Source organism: Mycteria americana, chromosome 3 (genome assembly GCF_035582795.1).
Source record: "Mycteria americana isolate JAX WOST 10 ecotype Jacksonville Zoo and Gardens chromosome 3, USCA_MyAme_1.0, whole genome shotgun sequence".
Lineage (NCBI taxonomy): Eukaryota > Metazoa > Chordata > Aves > Ciconiiformes > Ciconiidae > Mycteria > Mycteria americana.
Genome location: NC_134367.1, coordinates 19,387,931 through 19,402,475, shown reverse-complemented (window position 1 = coordinate 19,402,475; position 14,545 = coordinate 19,387,931). Strand labels below are relative to the sequence as shown.

The 14,545-nt window shown below is 41.2% G+C and overlaps 1 long non-coding RNA gene across 1 annotated transcript; it reads right to left on the bottom strand.

Annotated features, from left to right (window-relative positions):
• Window positions 1–4,848: 4,848 nt before the first annotated feature.
• Window positions 4,849–9,934, bottom strand: LOC142407641 (uncharacterized). The gene is made up of 3 exons (XR_012774997.1): window positions 9,806–9,934; window positions 7,200–7,367; window positions 4,849–4,970 (listed from the first exon to the last, which is right to left on the bottom strand). It is a non-coding gene; the product is annotated as an uncharacterized LOC142407641 (long non-coding RNA).
• Window positions 9,935–14,545: the final 4,611 nt, after the last annotated feature.

Below are 14,545 nucleotides of genomic sequence, written 5' to 3'. Positions count from 1 at the left end.
GGAAATCTCTCTGTCTTATGGGATGTCCTTAAAAATGTAGGAGTTAATGGTACCTTTGCATCCACGCCAGACATAGGATCCTGTCTGTGGAGCAGCTATCGGTGAGCTGAGCCGTAGCCAGCAGCAGAAGGTGCCTGGGATATGCCCCGAGGCCTCAGGGGCTGGGCACACGGCCAGGGTCCTGGAGGGCTTCCCCGGCTCCCCAGCCCCGCTCTGCTGGTGTGGGCACCAACGGAGCACGGAAGTTTACGCTCTCGAAAGCAAATACTTCAAAAACTTGAAATACATTCAAGCAACCATCCAGCCAACCATCCGGGAGTGTTGCAAAGGAAAGTGGTTAAGGATTTTAAAGCACATGGAGGTTTGGAAAGTTGAGGAGATTTTGGGAGCCTGCTTTGAGAAAATGGACTACCAGGTTAATTTTCATGTTTATGCCCCCAGCGTAACAAAATTTGCCTCGAACTCCTGGGTAAAAGGCAGTGATGTTGGCCCCTAAAATGGCTCACACCCTCCCAGCTAAGCAACATGGGCTGTCCTCAGAGAAAGAGAAGAAAGCAGGTGCACCGCCATAACACCGCACAAAATCGCACCAACGTGGCACCGCTGCGGCGGGGCAGGGGACAGTCCTGCTCCCCCTTCCCTCGCCTCCTGCTCACCTGCACTCCATGAGGAGGGCAGGACTATGTCCTCTTTTGGGCCTACTCAGTCTTCAAGAGCCTGTTCAAGCTCCCTGGTATCAAACCGCAAGGTGTTTCAAACTGCCGCCTTTGTTCTCTGTCAGGCAGGGGACAGATGTGGAGGTTGGCAGCGCTTTGGCTCTGTCCTGAAGGAAGCCCTGAAGACAACATCCTGGGGACCCTGAGGCATCGTCAGGCATCTAAAATGCCTTCTAGCAGCAAAACCCATTTGAAAGAAATGGGTCAATATCACAATTGTGTCATCAACATTGGAGTGTCCAAACCCGTTTCCTTTGAGTGCTGTTGCATCCTTCCTATTAGCATTCATTTTCCGTGAGCATTCTTGTAGGTGAGTTTATAGTCAAAAACAATTTACAGGTTGGTCAGTTTTTAGCAAATTTTTGAGAGTGTTAACTTGATGTGCATTCTGAACTCAAATTAAAATTGTTTGTCCCACGTAAGCCTGACAGAAGGGTTTCACAGTGGCCAAGACTAGCAGCAAAGACTAGCAGCGTAGCCTGCGACCTCCGTGACCAGCCAGACCCTCTATCCCTGGTACCAGTAACAGACGGCTTATGCAGGAGCTGAAGGTTATGAGGAACCAGCTGCAGAATTATCTGACAAATAATTCATGGGCCTGAGCAAGTTTAATGACACACATCTCATCCGTGTTTAAATTCACATCTGAATAAAGCTAAAGCATTACAACTGGATTCAAGTGGAAAACAATTCCACTTTAACAGGAAATTCCAAGGTTTCAGACAAAAACTTTCAAAACATTTTCACAGCTTTCAGGAAAAAGACACGGTGTTGTTAGACTGGCTCTCTAAATCACTGTCTTTACTAGCCATAGGTGCATTTTTCAACAAAAACCCTCTTAGGGGGAAAAAGAAGGAGCTCTTATGTTTCAGCAAAACCAGGATCTTCCTTTAGAGTCTCAGAATGATCTAAACACAATAGTGTAAACACCTAATTTTTCACACCTTCCTGTAACAAGCAGCCCAAGGCTTCCTTCAAGCCCATCAGCTGAATATACCTTGTAGTCTCAGGGATGATCAATTCTGCCCCCCAGAAGCATGTGGCAGAAGCTCGGAAGGGTCAGACACCATACCATACCTTTGTTTTGTTGTTTGCCTCTTTGCGTTATAGCTTTGTCTCTATTGGCTCTGCAGCATTTTTACCTCCTTTTTCATCAATTGCTCTTGATGAATTTAATATTCGCTGTCATACAGACTACAGATTTAGAACAAATAACCCTTTCATTTAGTTAATACCAGCAGCATAGCTATAAAGCTGGAATAGTTTATGACTTTCAGGACATAACCTGCAACCACAGACAATACAAATTATATTACACTGTGTTTTATTGCTCTTTGAGGCCCACTAAGAGGCTCAGTGCTGTTTCGTAGTCCAGAGTAGCAGCTCTTTATTCTTTTTAACACACAGCTGAAAAATACTTTAATTCTGTTACAAAACGGTGTGATTGTTTTTTGCGCTCTGCCCTCAAAACGGCATGTAGTTCACTTACCGTACAATGCAAGCAGCACTTTCCATACAATTAAGGGAGAGTATGCATGCACAGAGAGAAATGCCTTCTTCTGCATGCACTGGTCTCTGCACAAAGAGGAGCTCCATTTTGGAAAAAAAAAAAACCCAAACCACACTTTGATAATCATTTGCAAAGACATGACATCTGAGAAGGGAAAAACCTCAGAAATCACAATTCCTTCCTAAAATGCCCCTTGTTTATTCAGGCTGTGCATTCAGATGCTGAAGGAATCATAAACGCTGCCGGCGCAGCTTCTTAATCCTGCCTCTTCTCTTGGCCTAAGACTGGGCGCAGAGAGGAACAGAAAGGAGTGGCCATGTTTTCTTTAAATGGAGGGTCTAAATAAAAAATGAAGGTAATAGAGCTTCAGGAATTGCAAAGGACCAGAGGGAGCGAGCGAGCACAAACCAGCCTTGCCTTTTAAAACGTGGAAAGGCCATGTACTTTCTTCTGCTGCACCTGCTGCCTGCGCAGCGTTGTATTATTGAAGAGGGCTGCAGTCCGATCTGCATATCAAATAGCTGATTTGTAGATGAGGTCATTCATTTTGTGGTCGTATGTTTGCTGTGGTGGGGATGGGCTGTTGCCTAGCAGTAGGCCACAAAGTCCCAGCAGGTTTCTTGAGTCAGCAGCCATCCTCCGCTCCCCTCACCACTCCCCTTCCCTCATTGCCAATTCAAATCCAGTCTTGACCTTAATAAATAAAACTCTGAAATGTTCGACTCCTTTCGAAGTTCAAAGCGCGGGTGATGTGCTGTGAATTGACAGCTTCCTTTGATGATTCATTGGTTTGGTGGCTCGATAAGCAAAATACGGATCCAGAAACCGTGGTACCACGCGAACGGAGGGATAACAGGCAGCGCCTCGCCGCCAAGCCCCTCCGAGAGGCTGGGGCTGCCTGGGTGCCTGGGTATGCTGCTCCGCTGTTAAAACATGGTAGAGGGGATTAAAAGATCAGCACCACATTTATTTAAGTATTTAAACATGTCAGAAGCGGTTTTGTAAAATTTAAGCTAGTTTTCGTGTATGACTCTCAGGGAATCAATTATGCCTTTCCTGTTAATTTTGACAGCCACTTCACAGTGGGCAATGCTCATTTGAAACACTTTTTAAGAGGTATTTTCTTCTTTCAAAAGCAGCTAAAGCTACTTACTTGTTAAGTACAGCACATCAAGCTGGTGGAAACAGAAAAAGAAATCAGTCACCGTTTCAAATTAAAAAGAGAAAAAAACCAGGGCAAAGAAGATGAAAACACTGGAGTACAAAGCTGCCTTTAGAAACTGCAATACATATATGTTGTCACCAATTGGTGTCTGATAAGTTGGCAGAAACTGCAGTTTAAGTGCTTTTATTTTAGGAGTGATCTGCTGACAAAAGACACATGTGCAAACCATGCCATTTAGATGAAGGAGTTATATTCACTTTTTGCAAAGTACAATTTATTTATTTTTTCCAGATTATAATGTTTTCTAGGAAGAAAGGAGTACAAAGACCCCTCAGCCCTAAAACAAAACCAAACATCTCAGCACAAATTGGAGCCTTGATAGCTCAAAGCAAAAGCCTCACAAACATCTATTAGAAGCAGGAAATGTCTAATGGAAAACTTACAAACATCTGATACATGAAAGGGAAGGCACAAAACAGGAAAGCAGAGGCATGAACAGCTAATTGCTGTAGATTCCGCACAACATTCGCTGAAACACAGCAAGACACATCAGCCAGCTCCACAGCACTGGGGTATACAACCACCATTAACGTCTTAGGAAGAACACTTCGAAAACGAGCCCTTAAAAAAATGCTAATACTTTGGGCAGAATGAAGTTGATTCTGCTTGTGACTGAGTTTACAAGGATGCTTTGAAGGTGGCCAGAGGCATCCTGGCATGCCGCTTCGCAGCTAATCCCTGCTATGAAAGCTTGCAAAGAGAATCATTTTTAAATGTATGCTTACTATTCACGCTGAAACCTAGGTATACAAGCAAGCTATATATCTTGCCAGCTATTGCATATATATCCGAACTTGCAGCTGAAACTTGCATTATTTTTTATAAGCTCTGGTCCGTCTAAGGAAAATGTGAAGTTTTGAGCAACAGCAATGCATTATGCTGGAGCATGGACATGCAGCAAGTACACAGCACCTATTCTTGCCCCTTGTAAATGCCTGCTGCTTGTCTGATTTGAATAAAGTTATGCCTGCTACTGTCAGAACTGAATTTGGCTCATGGTCCTCATGCAAATTGCCGCTTGCCTGAATGTGTGCACCATATTAAGAATGCAAATATGTTTGGACTAGATGATTGTTCCTTTATTTGCTGTACACCCTAATTCACAAGGAGCTGAATCAGGGTAGTTTTGGTGCGTGCAAGAAGGCAGACTCAGACAAAAATACATGAAACTGTTTGCAAATAAGTTAATTATGTCAATAGATCTGATCTTAACAGCCACCCTTTCTGATGTTATGTATATGGTTTCTTGGACATAGCCAACAGAAAAAAAACCCCATATTTGAAAAAAAATTCGTCGCTCTTCAGGACATGAAATGAAGTACCTTTTTCCGCACATACCCCAAACGAGATTACGTCCAGGATTCCAGAATTTCCTATCTCTGATGCTTTGAGCTCTGAAGGCCAGAATGTACCATTTTATCTTTGTCTGAATTTCAACCCACAGACGTTCTGTGAAGTTAATCGCTTGTATTTGTCTATTGGAAAGGCATCCAACGTTGAGCTGAAGACATCTGGAAATCTAAAAAACAATCCCTCCTTTATAATTTGTTCAAATGAGTGATAACCATACCCATTAAAAATGTATATCCTATTTCTCATTTGAATTTCTATGATATACTTTTTCATTCCTTCTCACTTCCAGCTGTTATTCTGAAACTTTGCCAACCTTCTGTGAGGCACTTGGAAAAAAATGTAAAAATTAACATCTGAGAAAAGAGAAGTAGAAAAAGCAACAAACTAGCATTTCTCAATTTCAGAAATAAAACAAAACTTTAACTACAAAATTGACTCGGTGAAATTGTAAATTTTTGTTTTGCTTTCAATTTTTCTTGTGCACGTTTTACAAAATATTTTAAATTATTTAGAAGGGAAGGCCTGGAAAATTAATGATACCCTATTTCCTAAGGAAAAACAAAACAAAACCAAGGAAACAAACAAAATCTTTTTGCCCATATTTTCAGAGCATGCTATTCTTTCCTGTGGGAAAATTCACACATTCTTCACACCGAGATATTAAGTTTGAACTTTCAGTCATTTAATTAGTTCCCAATTCAACAAAGCGTTTAAGCATGTTTTCGAAGCACAAAGCACTTAAGCACATTCTTATTCGGTCCCTGAATAGGGGCGGAGTGCTGAATCACAGTGGAGCTCTCACGGCGGAGCCCAGGGCAGCCTGGTAGGCCACAGAGCCTGCAGGCTTCTCTCTGTTTTTATTCCCCAGCAAGAAGGGGTATGGTAGTGATTACATCACGCCAAGAATTAAAGCCAGGCCTAGTTTGAAAACGCAAAACTTTTTGCAATCCTATATGATGTTGCAAATTTATAAGACGAAATTGAAAACACACGCCTGCCATACGAAAAAAAAGAAGAAGCCATTGGGGATTTACATTTGCTCGTTTTCGACAAGTATGAATTTGAATATGTGTACAAATAGTAAATAATAGTCTGATAAAGCCTTACATTATAACTGTGCAACTAGACTTTCGCTGTGTTTTGGATATATGGGATATGAAAATGTAGGTAAACATCATTACATACACCACCAGGCAGAAAAGTACACAATTTAGGCTTCCAAAATCTTCAGCTGCAAGGTACCTGAGGGATATGTGCCCACACAAATACACACGCACACTCACACTCATACAGCACACAGGTGAATTGCAACAGTGCCTTGGAGAATCAAGTAGAAAGATGATGCTACATGTGAAACAGATCTCACAAATAAATTTTCAGTTAAATTAACAATAAGATTATCTTACCAGTAATATTTTCTATCTATCTTATCTTTTACATTTAAGTTTATACCAAAAAGTCTATTATTTGAAACTACGTTTTCCCTTTTTCCTTTGACCCCAGGGTGTTCAGCAATATTTTAAACTTCACATTGTACGCTAAAATAGTAATATTGCCATTTCTGATTATTTCATATGAGGTTTGTGTCTAAAATAAGCCTGTTTGAAGTTTACACATTCGGCCTTTTGCTTCCAAGACTCCCTGTGATATCAGTGAGGAATGTAGGCTTGAGCCCATTTCTGGGTAGCCTTTTCAGCAAATACCTTTAGCAATGCTAGAGGTAGCAGTCAGTTCTCTATAGAGATAAGCACTTAGCAAATGAAGAAAGCAAAGAATTAATGGGATTCCTAAGAATTTGGGACCTTCCTCCTTGCCACAATGCCACGCTGGTTTACACTGAGGTAACCCCAGAATAACAAAACGTTCTACTGGGCTGCTTAGTTTTACGCTCGCTTTCCACGTGGCGATTCTTTAATTGTATTCCTTTGTCTTGTTTCTGTGTAAAGCTTTAAGGATTGCAAATCTGATTTACTTTCTACATATTGTTTCCAGTTCTCCAGAGCCAAATTCTGAAAAGAATAGATTATGCCCATCATATCAGGTAATGTTCAGACTGAGCAAAAATATCAGGAAGCGGACAAGCGTTGCTTTATATTTTCTATTTCACTTAAAAATAATTTTCTACAGTGGCATTAAATATGTATGTACAGAAAGATCTTCTGCAACTCAAAAAAGGGATTTCTAATGCAACCCAGTTGAAAAAGTCTATTTACCCAGATTAAAATTCTCTGTTTCATTGTAATAAAATGGTAAAACATTTTTTTTTTAAAAGAAAAGTGCTTCAAAAGGTTGAGAAATTCTACTGCCAAATGGCTTTAAGCAGGAAAAAAGGAATCCCTGTACGTTTCATCTAGGTAGGGCTGGCAAAGCCTGAGGAAGGGGGAATTGTGCTTACGCAGAGGAAGACGCCCATCATGCATTCGCTAGCGTGGAAGTGTCAGCCATTTTTCTGCACACTCTCACCCAGCGCAGGCTGGAGCTGCCCTCGCTCCACCGTGTCAGCCCGGCTGCTTCTCTCCTCGCCCCGAGAGTGCCTCCACTCACGCAAACGTCCTCTGGCTTACTACAGGCATATCGAAAAATGTTTTCTTTAGAAGAGAAACAAATGAGGAACGGAGGGGGGGAAAAAAAATCATATTTTCCAAACAAGACAAAGAACTGCGAGTCTCATCCTGCCTGCCTTGCTTGAGAGAGCTGCTCTGCATTCAGGGGTTAGCCCGGGTGGAGAATGATGCTGTTGTCTCACAAAGGACTCATGTTGAGCTGAATCTTTGATTACAGGACAAGTGCCTGCATTAGGCCCCTCGTTGCGCTCACATTCTGCTCCTGCCATTTGTACAAAATTTCTGAGTGATCTCTTTGTGAATATGGACCCCAACTGAATCAAAGACCAGCTCCTTTCCCCCCCGCCCTTATTTTTCCGCAAGCACCCCTTTTCTGTTTCCCTGCTCCTCCTCCTTCTGATCCCCCTCTCCCTCTCTCCTTTCAGACCCTTCACCAGGTTAGGAAAAGGGACTGCTATGGATCTAAAAAAAAATCTAATGAATGGTAAACCCTGGAAATAGAGGAAGAGGTGGCTTTTGGTGTCTTTTAAACTTCCCCCTCAAATTCTGTCATGTTTCCTACACAAACGGTGCATAACCTCCTGCTTTTCTTAATAGGATTTATGCTTGTCGGCTCTCTGTATACCCTGCCACGCTAGATAGATAGATAGAGGACTCCAGAGCTGCTGCTGTAACCATGGCCACTCCTAATTCTCAACTCTTGGCAAATTTCTCCCGGTGTAAAAGGCAGCGTGAGCAAAAGATGCACCAGCAGATGCACAAACACGATAGCCCTGCGTCTCTCTGAGCAAATGACCATGTGCTTAAAACCTACCGAATTTCTAGGCATTATCTGAGAACGCTCTTTTAGCAAAACCACCTAACTCTCAACATCTGCAATGTGGAAAACAAAGCAAATACATAATCAACCTAGATTAAAACCCGGCTTCAGTCAAATGTCACGCAGGCTTCACGCAGGCTCTGGAAGGTAGATTTTTTATGCATCTGCCCAAATTGAAAAGGTTATTTCTCTGTCTTCAGGATGACTCTTGAGCTGAAGGCAGGGCGGAGGGTTGCTGCCCTGAAAGAAGGGGAGTTGCTAGGAGATAAGTCCAAGATTTCAGACAGCATTGGTCGGAGTTATCTCTAATTGACAGCTGCTTACCCTAAGGGTCTAATTCTAACCTTGAGACCAAAACCATAATGAGAGGGCAGCTTTCCTTCACCCCTGTTTTCTAGCCAGGGCAAGGAGATTACTGCAGGCCTGTTCTTCTCTGGTTTTTGTTATGCTTCTTTTCGTGGGGCAGCCCTGTGAGACTTAGAGCCTGCTGTGCTTTCTGAGGCTATAGTTTGCATCAGTGAGCCCTGTCTGATTCATACCACCTGAATAAACTTGCTCTTACAGTTAAGATGGTCTCACTTTTTTTTTTTTTTTGAAAGGGGGAAGGGTGCAAAGAAATTTCTCTCAAACATAAAATGATTTAAAGACTTATTTTTTTAAGCAGATACTTTAGTGTACGGTCTATGGTTAACCCTTTTTCAGGGGGCCTTAGACTGTCATTGTTAGTTTTAAATCAAGTCCATGCTGTTAGCAAGTTGCTGTTATTTAGGACTCAAAACCAAACAAAGAGAAACATTCAAAGGAAAGAGATTAACAGAGCCAGGAAAATAAAGTGGGGTAGGTTTTTTTTTCTCTTTTTTTAAACTGACTGGCTTGCTAGGATATTGATTTATGAAGAAAATATCTTTGAAAACTTTGACTTGTATTTTGATCAGAACTTTCCTATAAACAGCGGAACAGTATACCAGAGCCCTAAGTCAAATTTTCTTCTTAGTTGTACTGATATAAATCTGGCCTTCTTCCTCTGAATTCACTGGAGCTACTCTGGATTTATATTAGGGTGACTGAAAGCATAATTTGGCTAAACATTTCCAGGGGGATAATTAACAATAGAGAATGCAGTCACGTTTAGAAACCCAAGGGAGAAAGGAAAAAAAAAAAGAAAAAAAAGGAAAGAAATCCCAAGAATCTATTTTAGAAAATAATCCCATGAATTCTTGAATCTCAGACACTTTCATGTCCAACAGCAAAAATGAGTTGTTCTACAAATTTTTTTAAGTGAGCAAGATCAATTAAAAATCTGTATCTTAAGCCACATCCAAAATCTACATCCTCTGCAGCGCTCATCCTTTTGAGGGAGGACAGAGGCAGGAACCAGTTCATAAATGCGAGGTCGCTGCGGGAATTGCCTCTGGCAGACACGGTGGGGCTGAAGCCCCCGTGGCTGAACCCATTTCCCGTCACTGCGTAAGAGCAGGTAACCAAACGGGGAGCAGACGCCAACCGCAGCTCCGCAGTGTCTCTCCTGGCAGGGGGAGAGGATAGTCCCAGCCCCTTCATCCTCAGCCTCAAAAGCCTGCCAATTTTGGATGGCGTTTTGGGTATATAAATACCTACCCTTGAGAAATGCGCTGAGACTACAAACTTGCTTCACAAAGACTGACTGCTAGCACTGGTGTTTTCAAAGTTAGCAGAGGGATCGTTTGGACTGCATTATGGTATTCTTATTCTGGAAGCAGAGTCCACTGAGCAAATTAATTTCTGAAGGAATAGCTGAATGCCTGCCTGCCAAAGTGGATAATGAGTGTATCGCCAGTGAGTCAGAGGGGAGTCAGCGAGGGAGGCTGGACAGTGATAAAACAGCATAGAGGGAAGCTCAGACCTTGGCATCACTCTCATCTCTGCTCTTGAGGGAGTGTATAAAAAAGACAACATCCAAAGCCCTTAGAAAAATAGCCTTTAATGAGTCCCATAGAATGAACCCATAGAAAGGGTTCTGTGGAGGCTGGGGGAATTGGAAAGTACAGAGACAACCAACCCAGTAGTGCATACAGGCATAGCCATAGCTGCTGGAAACCAGTGAATCTCATCTTCCGCTTCAGTTTTTGCTGTTTACATTATTAGCTATATTTTCCTAATATACTGAGTCCTCTTATGCATATGACTGCTGCCTCTGGAAATCGGAGAGTTTTATATCACTTAAATGGAATTTGTATATCCTTAAGTCTTCAAATAAAACTAAAAATATGGTTCAGTGGTATATTTCTAATAATGTCTATTTCTCTAGAAATTTCACTTATCATTTACAAGTTGCATGTATTTGAAAACTAGTGTTTGTACTAGTGTCTGATGTGCAATTCAAATTTGTGCAGAAACTGCTGCAAGAATATTCACAAGAGTTGTTCTGTTGCTCCACAGACCAACTCTCTTGTCTTAGCACTGTCTTGGTAAAGTTGTCTAAAATATTTATTTCTCCGTCTAGAACAATGAGAATAATAAAAATCAACTGCTCCCATGAAAAACTGTGATCTTCACAGCAGAAAGCAAAAAAAGAATCAGCACAGAAAAAGAAACATGATCTTCACAGCTTCCAAAACTGCGATATAAAATTAGGAGAACTGTCATGCAATTTCACAGGGACATAAAGGGGTGTAAGGCACCTAAGCTCTGTGCATGTGTTACTGTAATAGAACTCTGCACCTGAGTTAGGAAAGCTTCCTTAATTTTTATCTTGCTGTGCACTTCACTTTCCTGGCCAGGACAGCTGGTCAGCCTTAGGGAAAGAGAGATAAGATGCTCCACGAATCAGGCTTGTAAAAGCTACTGACCTCAGGAATAAGAGGAGCAGACTGAAAAATCTCAGGAGTCTGGGACCACATCCTCGTCTCTGAGTCACCGGCGTGCAGGCATTTTCACCAAGCTGGTGTCAGGACTGGGTTGTACTAGAGGTTTGGTGCTGGTGAGATACCCCTGTACAGCCCCTTATTTGTAAGCTTCTGATGGTCTTGTAAATATTTTTCGTGTCTGTCTAAAAAAGATTTCAAAACCAAAAACTGCATTTAAAAGATAAAAAATAAGAGCAGTCAGAGAGGGTTTGATTCTGCTCCCACTGAAACCAGTGAGACTACTACAAGGCTCCCAATTTACAGCTGCGGAGGTACCCTATGTACCACAGTTTCAGGATGTGACCATCTGTTGCAATAGCTGGTCACTGATGCAAGATTCTTTCATTTTTAATAAAGGAAGATAACATACTTTAACAAAGTCCCAGGAATAAATCTGTGCATGTTCAAATCAGGACACATATCTGCTTTTATACATGGCATCAAGCTATACTGTAAGTAAAAATTTCCCCTTCTACAAGTTTTCAGATGTCTAACTTCTTCACCTATTCCTTCCAAAGCCATTTCTAGCTTACTAGATATGTGACACAGCAGAACAAAATAAAAAAGCCTGTATGTCCTGGCACCAGGACCAGTATCCCTTCGATAATTAGCAAAACTAGATCTGACCGCAGGACATCATGATGTTGCTCTCATTGTCAGTAGTGACTAAAGTGTTTGAATACAATTTTCCTTACGTGGTATTCTAAAGCTCTTTCTCCTAACACAGACAATTTTTTTGTTCTGTCAGTCACTGAAAAACAGTTGATGCCTTTCACAGTATTCCTTATATTGTTATATTTACTCTTTTTTTTCCCAGTTCCTAGAAGTACTCCTTGATGTACAACACTGTGTTTTGAAAATCAACATCTTGCTTCCTGCCAGAGCCAGTAGATATGCCAGCCAGTATTAGCTGGTTTCTAATTTTTTCTCTTTGTGCTAGGAGGGGAAAAAAAAAAAAGAGTAAAAAAATTTGCTGACTTTAGATCTTAGCCTATCAGATGAAGACTTACTGGTGCATTAGAGGCCTATTCAAAACAGGGCTTTTCTTGCAACAGGACCCCCTAACAATTGGTAATGAGGACAGATTCCGAATTGTTTGTGAGCAGCTGCTTAGTAGGTAAGAGCTTGTTTGGATTCAATTGAACAGTGTTTTTAGAAGCAGTTACTGACCCCTGACCCTTCCTACAGACTGGGTTGATGGGATTAGGGAAAGCTAGCGTTCAGTTTACACTTGGCTATAACAAGCTGGCAAGAGATAACATACTTTTTAATTATCAAGTTACACCTCTGCCAAAGTTTGTCTGCGAATTTACCGAATGGGTCAATGAACGATAAGAAATCAAGCTAGGCTATGGGATAATAGTCACATAAGAGAACAGTCTTGGGGGAGATACAATGAATACATTTTGTGATTGTCTTTTTTTTTTTCCCCTTGCAAATATTTCAGATTTTCAAATCTTATTCTACATGCCTCTTGTACACATTAGAGAGTCATCTGTTCTATATGGTATTTACGCCTATGCATCTTATAAGGTTAAAAAAGACCCGAATTACTTCTAAGAGTTGCCAAAAAGGTAGTCAAGGAAAAAAACCCCATGCAATACATGAAATTTAAATTGAAACGACAAACAGAGTAACATTAAAATTTGAAGCTTGATTCGTTCTACCACTCTGAGACTGGAGTAATATAAAAAAACTTACTATTGGCTAGAAGCCAATTTGCCTGGCAGTCTACAACCATAAGAAAAGGAGACAATTGTGGTATTATTCACCTGGAACAATTAAAGATAATTTCTGACATAATAATAAAAAATTCTTCAAAGGCCTTAGGGATTTTATGTCTTAATTTTAATTAATTAAAACTAAACCAAAATTATAAAGCTTAATTATTTTGAATGATCCTTTCTCTGTTTTCTTCCAAGGCTGAAGTGTGAAAAATTCTCCAGTTCAAGTTATTTAAGGCCTGTAGCTTTCCTAGTTCGCTGCTCTGTAAGTACACATCATGTCTATTATAGGAGCATTCTGTTCTGGGAAATTCTTCGTATAATAACCACAAAATTTATGCGCACCCAGACTGAACCTTTAATGGATTACAGAATGTATTGATAAAATAAAGCATAGTGAGCAGTGCCGCTTGGTAAGCAGTACAGATAGACTGAGAGCCATAGCACGGGTTGGAAGCTGGGGTGGATTTGCCAAGGGGGCTCGGAGCGCTGTAGCTGTGCTCTCCATTGCTGAAGGGCACTGCGGACCCAGCAAGTTTCTCAGGAACACTTGGGATTTCTCATGCTAGTTCTTTCAAATCTCTTTTCTATCAGGCAATGAGGGTCTTAAAGCCCAGGTTTCATTTCTGGTTACACCAAATTTCCTGTCTCAGCTAGAGAAAGTCCCATTGTACCTTTAAAACAGAGAGGATGTCTAGAGTGAAGAGCAACTTTGGGCTGGGTGAGACACCCCGCATCCTTGAGTTGGACCTTTATCATGGGAGTTACCATATGCCACTATTTCACGAAGTGTTCAGCTGCCCTCTCAGAAATAGCTGTTATGTTTTCTTTCCTCTACCCCTCCCAGAATTCAGCTTCTGAATCTCAGTGCTCTAATGGCAGACGCGTTTTAATTTCCGTCCTAAAGCTATTAATGGCTGGTCTATACCCATCAGTTCCTTTGCTAGTAATGTCTTTTAGTTTGAATGGTGCCTTCTCTTCCCTGCTGTTTACTTCCCTAACCTGTCTATACATGGCAATCACTTCTTGTGTCAAACTTTGTTTTGTTTGGCTAAATAAGCCAAAATTTTAGGCTCTTTTCACATGACTACTTGTCTGTCTTCCTGATTTTTCCCATAAGCCAGTCTTAGCTTGTTTCTATTCAAATTTTTCTTTATGCGAGTGTCCAGAATTGTACACAGTGGTTTGGAGGACACCTCATAAGTGTCTGCTGCTGTGTAAATACTTTTACCTATACATCTCAAGATTATATCTGCTGGACTGCCTTCCTGCTGGTGTCCCAGGTCCTCCTCCTCTTGGCTGTTTAAAAGTAGTCTCCCAGTTTATAAAAGCAATGTAGCTATTGAATTTCGCACTATTGAATTTCAGCCTATTTCTATTACTTCAGTCTTCAAGGTCATTTTGTTTTTCCTGTATAATAATCTAATAACGTATTGACAGTGCAAGTGGAGGGCACAGAAGGAGAGTGTAGCAACAGAGGAGATGCGTGCAGAGACCAGCTTTAGTCTATCAAGGTTAGTCTTCCCAGGCTGTCTCTGTAGCCAAGGAAAGGAGAGGAGCTTATCTAGAAGTCTAGTCGGAGCAAGAGCCTCATTATGTGGTATGAATTTTGCTTGGTGGAGTTCATCTGTCATTTGTTGTAGGAAGACCCCAGAGAAATTAGTTCCACTGGAGTTAAGTCAATCTTTGTGAATACCCCAGCATCTCTTTAATTTACCTTCTTTACCAGTATACTCATACTGTTTGTT